Source organism: Colobus angolensis, unplaced genomic scaffold (genome assembly GCF_000951035.1).
Source record: "Colobus angolensis palliatus isolate OR3802 unplaced genomic scaffold, Cang.pa_1.0 Scaffold43, whole genome shotgun sequence".
Lineage (NCBI taxonomy): Eukaryota > Metazoa > Chordata > Mammalia > Primates > Cercopithecidae > Colobus > Colobus angolensis.
Genome location: NW_012117710.1, coordinates 40,636 through 50,988, shown reverse-complemented (window position 1 = coordinate 50,988; position 10,353 = coordinate 40,636). Strand labels below are relative to the sequence as shown.

General features: G+C 49.2%; 1 pseudogene; it reads right to left on the bottom strand.

Annotated features, from left to right (window-relative positions):
• The window catches only part of LOC105522462, an 80,367-nt pseudogene extending 76,775 nt beyond the window's left edge, over positions 1-3,592 (bottom strand).
• Positions 3,593-10,353: the final 6,761 nt, after the last annotated feature.

The window sequence follows — 10,353 nt, the reverse complement described above, 5'->3', positions numbered from 1 at the left end:
GGGCCTGGCTCATGGAGGGGCCCCAAGTCCCAGCTCAGCAGCGCCTGCCTTGATCCCAGGGTTATGGCCAGGGATTCCCAGCACGCAGGACTTTCCGTGCTCAAGGCAGGATGGTGCCTGAGCAAACCGGAAAGAGCTGGCTGCCCCGGTAGGGCACAGAGGGCCTGGCCCTGCATGGGAACCGCCTGTCTCCAGGGCGCTTGCCAGCATCTGCTGCTGGCCATGACTCAGCACTTTCGATGGTGAAAAAACCATCACTTGTTTCCGAATCACAAACCCCAGGTGCGCCCTGACCCGAGTGGCCCCAGAAGGCGCACAAGAGGAACTGGGGCACTCACTCCCCACGTGGTCCATCTCCACGGCCACCAGAAGGGCCCACTCACAGTAGCCCTTGCACTGATGGGCCGGACCCTGGCGGGTGCAGAGGTGACCCAGCTGCAGGAGTATGTGGGTGAAGTCCCAGCCATACTCCCCACAGGGAAGCCTCGAGAACAGACGCACGGCCTCCAGGAGGTAGTGCTGGGCCAGCCTGCTGGCACTCGCGTGCAGACACAGGGTCCCGAAGTTGACCAGAACCACTGCCTGGTTCCTCCGCTGGCCCAGGTCCCAAATCACCCATAGGGCGCGGTACTAGCCCACGGCTGCCTGCCTCCTCCGGCCCGTCCTCTTCAGAGCCACGGCCACCATGTTGGCAATCACACCTTCCTGGTCCTCGCTAGCCACCACTGCATCCTGGACAGACTGCAGGATGTTCAAGGCCACCAGGCTTTGCCCATGAATCACGTGCAGCCAGGCCAGGGCCACCAGGGGGTCCACGATGGCACAGACTCCGGCAACAGCACTGGCTTCCACCACCTGCATCATGAAGGTGAGGGCCGGCCCATAGTAGCCTTGGTGGCTGTACGGCTGGGCTAGGCTGGTGTGGAGAAGGCCACACAGAGCCTGGCCTGTGCCCGGGGTTAGGGAGGCCAGAGCTCGTCTGAGGTACTGGGAAGTCTGGGTGGGGAGGCTGTGGGGCTGGAGGGCGTTCTGGAGTACCAGGTTCACGCTCCTCAGCAAGCCGGCCAGCGAGTCCTGTGTCCTCAATGAGGCCACCTTGACACAGCTCAGCACCAGGTGGAGCAGGCACTTGCGGCTGTAGATGTCTGCCAGGAGCAGGGAGCAGTCTGAAAGCCACGCAGCGTCTGGGGCTCCCGAGTCCCTGTGCAAAAGCAACAGCCACTCTAGGAAGGACAGGGCCTCCTCAGGCTGCTTGAGGTGCATGTGATGCCTGGCCAGCAGGAAGCAGGCCTTGCAGGCTCTGACCACCCACTGTCCACTGCAGCGCTAGCTGCAGGAGCTCCCCGTCCACCTCAGTGCTGCAGATGTGGCCGGGCGTTCCCAGGAGCAGGGTCATGGCTTTGGGAACCACCTGTGTAAAGTTCTCCCGGTTCTGCTTCCGGTAAATGCTGGTCAGGTTGGCGTATACAGCCACCACCTGGAACAGGTACCTGAAGCTGCCCCCCAGGGTCCCCAGTGTTTCGTCAAAGTACACCCAGGCCTGGGACAGCTTGAGCCTCCTGCTGCACAGCTGCCCCAGGCGGAAGCAGAGCCTGGCCAGAGCCAGGAGGAGGCCAGCTTTCCTGGCCGCCCCTCGAGCCTGTGCCAGGCGCCCAGTCAGCTCCTCCTTGTCGCTAAAGCTGCAGAACATGCCTCTCAGCCATGGCAGCGCCACGTTGTACAGGCCACGGAAGCTGACCTTGTATCCGGAGGTGTTCAGGAACAGCAGCCGTGAGCTCAGGGCCTCTGGATCCTCCCAGTCTTCTTTAGCTTCCAAGCAGAAGGAGGGCTCCTCGGAGTCCTGCAAGCTCACGTTGCTGGATGCCGCACAGAGACCCCAGGACGCTGGCTCCTGGGGGCAACCTGGGCAGGTCTTGCATTGTTCCAGAACATTTCTCACCTTCGGAAGGGTCTCCTGTGGCTCCAGGCCCAGGCAAGGTGGAGGTATTTCCGCAAGTCACAAAAACACCTAGACAGATTAGAGTCCAGCAGTGAGTCCTTGGTCCACTGGGGGCAGGGTCCCCACATCCCGGCCCTCTGTGTCCCTGGCAGAGCTTGCCATGAGCCCTTGAGAATTATGTGCAATGCAAACCTGGGCCTGGAGCACGTAGGAACTCCGGCACTATGGGGACAGAGAGAACACGCAGGCCCGTGGCCCGACTCTCCTACGAAATCACTCTCCTGTCCTGCTTTGTCACCCACCTGACAGCATGGTTTGAGGAGACTACGTCAGCTCAGCGATCCCTCAGAGATGCCTTTCCCTTTCGAAAGAATCAAAGCCTTCTAACTGGACCCATGTGTATGCAGCACTACAACTACAAATGTAACTTCTGTCAGCATATTGGGCCCCCAGTGGGGTACAGGAATCCACGAAATCCTCAACAGCCAATCAGAGCTATTGATCAGCTCAAAAGCTGCTATGCAAAATTGGTAAAGCCACCGACGGCACAGGACAGGGGTGTTGTACCCAGGTACCAAGCTCCGTGCAGGGAAATGGACCATCCCTGCAGGAAGGATGGGAAAGCTTCCAGGCCCCTGTGGCCACCTTCACCTTGGATGGTCTGAAAACCTGAAGCCCACAGTTCCTAAAGGGTTAACAAAGGCCCGCCTGCTCCAGCAGCCCACTGGCGCCTGCTGGCTTTGGTGGATTCCTAGCCAAAGCCCCCTCCCAGAGGTGAGCAAACGAGCGCATTTCCTGTTGGAAAACCTGGGATGAAAGGAGGCATCACTGGGAAGGAAAACACCTAGATTTAAACAGACTCTCTGTTTCAAGCTCACGTGTAAAAACTATTTTCAATACAAACTGCCTCCTTATTCATCTGTAAAGCCTTGGAATTAAAAAAAATAAATAAATACGATTTAGAGGCAAATGTCTGACTTGACTACACTAGATTAGCTAAGAAATCTCCCCTACTCGGCAGAGGCACACAGCGCCTCCCAGTCACTACCCTGGCCTCCGGGGCAGCTGGAGAGCCACGTGCCTTTGCTCCAGGGACTTTGGCAGAGGGTGGAACCACCCCCTCCCTGATGCAAACCTACAACAGCCTTCCCTTCCCCACTGGCTCCCCTCAGGAAGGAGCAGACCCTTCAGGGACCTCAGCTGAGGCCCCTGCAACCTAAGGCTCTGAATTCTGCTACCCGCTGAGGGCAGTGTGGCCTCCCATCTCTGAGGCAGAGCACAAGGTGAACTGCAGCTTCTCCGGGTCATGAGAAAGGAACCCACAGCTACATGTGGGCCCCAGCAGTGGAAAGGATGCCCCACCTCAGTCAGGGACCAGCCGGGGGTCAGCATGTTCATTGGAAGAAGTGTGGGACACCACGGCCTCCAGTGCCAGAGTAGACGGGAGGTTCAGGCCCACCTCAGGCGATGTTCCTCAAGCGCCCGGCCCACACCACAGAGGGGTGACAGCTGCATCCAGTGCCCAAAGTACTCAGCTCTGTCCCCTCCCCCGGCGTTACTCCAAGGCCCAGCTCATAACCAGAGGAAGCCTGAGACACGGGCAAAACCTACCTTGTTCCTGTGGCTGCTCCTTCTCAGCTTCCTCTACTGAGTCTGGCAAGGGAGAAAAGAGAAGCAATCAACACCCCCAGCCAGCACCTCTGGTCCCATGTCAGGTTGAGTTGGGTGTCAGTGTTGCAGGGTGAGAGCATTGCAGGGTGCAGGGGTTGAAAGTCATATCATCCTCTTCCCTCCTGGATCATGGGAACAACATTACTGAGGGGTGTACACTTTCTGCGATATTGGGAGTAACATCGTCTTCTGTGCCTTGGAATATTAAGGACAATATCACGGGGGGCGTGTACATCTTCTGCAATATTGGAATAATATTATCTCCTCTCCCCCTGCATACTAGGAAAGATATCACAGAGTGGGTGTTCACCTCCTGCGATGTGGGGATTAATACCATCTTCTTCCCTTCCGGATATCAGGAAGAGTATCACACGGGCATGTATGGTGTCTGTGATACTGGGAGTAATATCAACCTCTCAGACTTGGAATATTAAGAAGAATATCACAGGGTGGATGTTCACCCCCTGCCATATTGGGAGTAATACCAGCCTCTCCTCTCCATGGATATTAGGAACGATATCCCAGGCTGGGTGTACGCCTCCTGCTCTATGGGGAGTCATATCATCCTCTCCCTTCCAGGATATTAATAACAATATCACAGGGCAGGGGAACACAGCCTGCGATACTGGAATTGTTATCATCCTCTCCCCCTCCGGATACTAGGAACCATATCACAGAAGAGCTGTACCCTCCCTGGGATATTGGGAGTAATATCATACACTTGTTCTGTGAATATTAGGAGCAATATCACCGGGTGGCTGTCCGTTCATTGCTATGTTGGGAGTCATGTCATCCTCTACCCCCCGGATATTAGGATCAGTGTCACAGGATGAGTGTACACCTACTGCAATATTAAAACTAAGATCATGCTCTCTGTCCCTGGATATTAGGAACGACATCACAGGTAGGTGTACACTCCCTACGGTATTAGAAGCAATAATATGATTAATTAGTAAACATCAATGATCGATTTTAATAATTATAGGCTGGTCTAGAACTCTTGACCTCAGGTCATCTGCCTGCCAAAGTGCTGGAATTACAGGCGTGAGCCACTGCGCCAAGCCAACACTTCTTGACATCCCTTTTTGGACCTCAAATTTAGCATGCCAAAAGCACACTTTTGATTCCCCCTGCTATAACCCACTCCTCCCATAGTCTTCCCGATCCCAATAACAGCATCTCTCGTCTTCCAGTTACTCAGGCCAAAATCCTTGACATCATCCTTAAAACTTCTTTTTCTCTCTCGTCATCCAACCCATTTAAACTCTCCTTTCAAAATATATGCCAGACCTAACCACTTCTCACCTTTCTTACCATTTCCAACCAGGTCCAGCCCTCATCATAGCGATCTGGGTTACTGCAAAAGCCTCCCAATCGCCAGGCACAGTGGCTCACGCCTGTAATCCCAGCACTTTGGTAGGCCAAGGTAGGTGGATCATCAGAGGTCAGGAGCTCAAGACCAGCCTGACCAACATGGTGAAACCCCTCTACTAAAAATACAAAAAATTAGCCAAGCATGGTGGTGGGCGCCTGTAATCCCAGCCATCCAGGATACTGAAGCAGGAGAATCACTTGAACTCAGAAGGCAGAGGTTAGAGTGAGCCGAGATCGTGCCATTGCACTGCAGCCTGGGTGACAAGAGCGAAACTCCATCTCAGAAGGTTAAAAAAAAAAAAACAAAAAAAGCCTCCCAACCCACCTCTCTCCTTCCGCCTTTCTTTGTGCCCTGCATTCTCCCTTCCACTCTCAAACATTTCAGAGAAAAAAAAAATTATATCCACAGAAAGAGAAAAAGAAAGTACAAATGCGGTGAAATGTTTGGGGAATCTGAGGGAAGAGTATATTGGAATTCTCTGTACTATTTTTGCAACTTTTCAATAAGTCTGGATTATTTCGAATTCAAGAGTTAAACAAAGAAAATAAAAAAAAAACACTATCTCCCTTCGTGAATCCATCCTGTCTTTCCCCTGGCAACTTAAGGACACTCTCAACTAAGCACATCTATTTTTTCATGAACACTAAAAGAACTCTTGCCTAGTTTTGACTTTCTGTGCTTGGCAGTAGAAGTGTGTGTGTGTGTGTGTATTTCATATATATATGTGTGTGTGTATATATGTGTGTGGTGTGTCTGTATATATATAGAGAGAGGAATATATATGTGTGCATATATATTAATATATATTTTATATTTGCAATGGTAATGTATATATATATAAATATATGTGTGTGTGTAGATATATATAATACATACCCCATAGCCTGTCCTTAACCAGTTCTAAACTTTGTCGGAAAAACACATACCTAAGCAGAGAATTTCAAAATAATATGATGAATATTTTGATACACGGATACGTTGCTATGGAACACGCTGCTAAGACACAAAACCTCCTAGATGGGGCAATGAACGAACGAAGTTTTGCATTTATAGTCACCCCCTCTGATATCCCCATAAACGTTTATAGTTATATGCATTTGCTTCCCCCAGGACCCCCGTTTCATAAGGGTTAGTCGTAGAGCCTAGCAAGTTCCTACCACAGCTGGCACACATATGCCATTCAAGAAACAGTGGCGGAGTGAATGACGAGTTAAGAACCATTTGTCAGCCAGTGCTCAGTAATACAACATGCACTGGTATGCAAATTACATTTTTGTTGAAAGCAACAGCAGGATCACAAATTATCTTTCCAGAGAAAGCAAACCTCAAAAGCTTCTTTACCCTACTAAAGCACATTATAAGAAGCTCCCCTTATATAAAAGAAAACCACATTCGTTATCAATGGCATGTAAACCTAATAAGCCTTCACCTCTGATGACATCTCTTCCATCCCCAGGGCTAGATAAAGGAGGTTCCAGAAACCCTGGTAGTTGTGAAGGGGGCTCCCAGCTCTGACAGGCTTGAACCCTGCGGGCGCGGAGGTCACACAGCAGAAGAACAGAAGGAAGCATCATCAGGCTTCGAATATGTTTGAACCAGAGATGGCAAATAGGCTGCAGCCAACTGAAAACAGCAGAGATTCATGGTGGCCACCTGAGAGGTTGTGCTCTTAAAAAACAAAAATAGAAAATAAAAATTAAAAAATTAAAAAAGAAAGGTGTCCAGAATCCATCAGATCTGACTGAGACGTGTATCAGTGACTAACACCCCGTATGGCAAAAGTACTCCGGTGCGCTTCGGGTACTCACAGCTTCAGCAGTATTCAAAGGCGTGTGCTTCCCTAAGACTAAGCCATGGGAATAGCCCCAGCAACACTGCCAGGAGAAACGTCTAACATGGATTCGGCTAGAAATACAGTTGTCTTTCAGAAATTAACAATGAATAAATCCTGACTTATTAGAGCCTGCGAGAATGACATTCTCAATGATAACAGTTATCACTACAATCTCCAAACATCTGCGATCCTGCAGGAACTGTGACAGCGCAGGCCACATGTCCAGAATGCTTCCCAGACTGCCTGTTACAGAATAAAAGAAATGAAACACCCCCTAAGAATATCTTCACTCACATTCAGCCACTTCTTCCTTTGTGTGCATCTCTGTGCTAAAATGGCCATTCTTCCCCACAGCCTGAAGTCATATGCTAAAATAAATGAGACTCACATGAAGCCAGTAACGTGCAGATGCCAAGGAAACCAACACAAACGAAATGGGCTGGACTGTGTGGCCAGGAGGATGGTACTTCGCAGGAAGCAATTACTTCATCTCTGCCCATGAAGCAGACAGCTGTCATTGTCCCCAAGGCCCACGCCAGCCACTCGAAGTAGGTTCTAACCAAACTACCTCCAACAATCAACATAAATACACCACACCATTGGCTTCTGAAAGGACACCTTGCAACCAACAAGATACTGTTAGCACAACTTTGACAAACTGTGCAACTAAAAACCTTGGAAAGGGATAAACACTGCCACGTTTTCACTCAAATACTGTTACGTGGTAGCACCGCAATAATTCACTGAAACAAAGAATGAATGAGGAATATGTTTATATAGGAATCAGAGGAAGCATGACTAATCATTTAAAGAAACAGGTCAAGAAACTGCTAGGTTCAAATCCTACCGTGAGACACTCTCAGGGCCTTAGGCAAATTCACTTCTCTTGGTCCTGTTTCTAGGTTCATCAAAAATCAGCTCTGGACTAGGGAATCTGTTGCTTTCCACTGCCTTCCTTCTGTGATTCCAGCCCACATTTTAGGACTGCTCTCCCACTTGGTATATGAAAGCACTTTCTATGTATAATAGCAAGAGTACATTTCTGTGTGGAATGCGGTTTGGGACCTACTCTGCGAGGAAGAATATCATCATGTAACTTTAAGCATGACAACAAGGCGCACCCTAGATAAGGATAACACATAAGATGTGGCCATACGCCTGTGCGTGCCTGGCAGGGAGATGGGGAAGTCTCATTTAATGAAGCCGGGGTACCTGTTGCACCTTAACATCCTCAGTCCACGTCAAGTTCACAACGTCCTTCTGACATCAAACCACAGGTATCACATACTTTTCCATACTTTCTACCCAAGATTAAATTATGCAGAGCACCGTGACAAAGACGCCCCATCCCCAGCATGTTGGCTCTCATTCTGTAGAATTACACACTTGAGGTGCAAAATGATCACCAGGCTGCAGCGGCAAGCAAGACCGGGCTCCATGGGGACAGCAGGCCCTGCAGCAGCCACCACTCCTGTCGCCACAGTCTGATGCAGCTGCAGAGCAGCTCTGGCTGAGGCCATTCACTTTGTGAGAGAACCGCACAGGAAGGAAAAGGTAAGGAATGTCGGGAAGAGGACAATGTCATGCTTCTGAGCCCAATCCAAACCACAGCATCCCCTGTGACTTGTACATATATGCCCAGGTGGCCTGAAGTAACTGAAGAATCACAAAAGAAGTGCAAATGCCCTGTCCCACCTTAACTGATGACATTCTACCACAAAAGAAGTAAAATGACCGGTCCTTGCCTTAAGCGATTATATTATCTTGTGAAATTCCTTTTCCTGGCTCATCCTGGCTCAAAAAGCTCCCACACTGAACACCTTGTGACCCCCACTTTTGCCCACCAGAGAATAACCCCCCTTTGACTGTAATTTTCCTTTACCTACCCAAACCCTATAAAACGGCCCCACCCTTATCTCCCTTTGCTGACTCTCTTTTTCGGACTCAGCCCAACTGCACCCAGGTGATTAAAAAGCTTTATTGCTCACACAAAGCTGGTTTGGTGGTCTCTTCACACGGACGTGCATGACAGGCAGGTGCAGAGCCAGGAAAGGACCTGTGATGAGAACAGAAAGGAATGCGCCTCCCTGTACTGACACTCGGATTTTATGACAATGTGGGCAGGGGGCTGAACTGCATGCCTGAGAACATTCCTCCAAGTTCTTTTGCTGATTTTCTAAATATTGGTGTAAAATGTGAACTCAGACAAAACTTTTTTAAATCGCTTCAATTAACATCTTTGTCTAGTGCTCAGCATCATGTCTACATGATCATCTAGAAAACCAACTTCTGTTCTAAGGCTCACATCCTCCTATAAAGTCCCAGGGATTTTACAAGGGAATGCACCTCTCATTCGCATCAAGAACACACACAACTACCATTAAAGAAATGCTTAATTTGCTTACATAATTTTTTAAACACCCAGATTTGAAATACAATAGAGAAGACAACTTTTTGATAGCTCTGCTTTCCAACTGCGAACTGCGGATGGAGAAAATAACCTGCTATGATTTCTAACCAGTCAACAACCTGTCTTCCCTGGCTGCAGTAGGAGCAATCTTTCTGAGTTCAGGATGAAAAAGATCCCAGCTGTTTAGGGGACAGATAGTCATCAGTTCTCAGAGGGCTTCCTGGGTCCCAAATCCCCATGTGATACGTGGAAGTAAAAAGCTATCAATGACAAAGCATCTGAACGCTTATCCCACCTTGTCATCTGCTTCTCCTGCCATGCAAATTTAAAATTAGTAAGTCTGCTATTAGAGAACAGAGTTGGTGCTGCATCTGTCTTCCTAAAATTACAGATAATTACCAGCCCACAATGGCTTCTAATCAGATTTGAGTAGTTCCTTAGACAGGAAGCTAAAGTGCCTCAGCCCTAAACTGAGAAAAAAAGAGAAATTGGAGTGCTCTAGGTTTGATTTTTTCCCCCTTGTTCTAAAGTTGCTGTTCCCGAATCTCCTTCTACTGTCTTGTTTATAAAATGTATGAGAAACAGGGAAATTCAAAGACATGATAGAAATGGCCACTTTTTCTAGGTACAAACTTTGTGAACATTATTTTCAGCTGCTGGGCTTTTTCTCCACAAACTGTGAGCCTGGAGTACATTTTCTCCCTCGTGGTTACACACTCAGAGTCAGGGAAAGTGGCTTTAGCAGTAAAGAGGGAAGTGCAGTGAGAAGTGACCGGACACTGAGAAGGACAGACAGGGACTCTACCTTGGTGGCCTGCAGCACTCCTGGGCCTCCGCCTTTACTTTTCTATCTGTACAAGGGATCTAAAGGCCCGTGATTCTAGGCCACGACAGCTCTTCATACACACATACGCAAACATCACACGCCTATGTGAAAAGCGGTGACACTTGGCTGATTTCTTGAAGAAGTTATCTTGTATCATTTCTACTCAAGTACTCCACCTCCTTCCAGACAAGTATCTGAGGATGACGGGCTATCCCACAGTCATGTGTGTAACCTCTCCTGCTTATGATTCCTGTTTACATAGCATTTTCCAAAAGCATTTGGTGTGAAGTGACAGAAG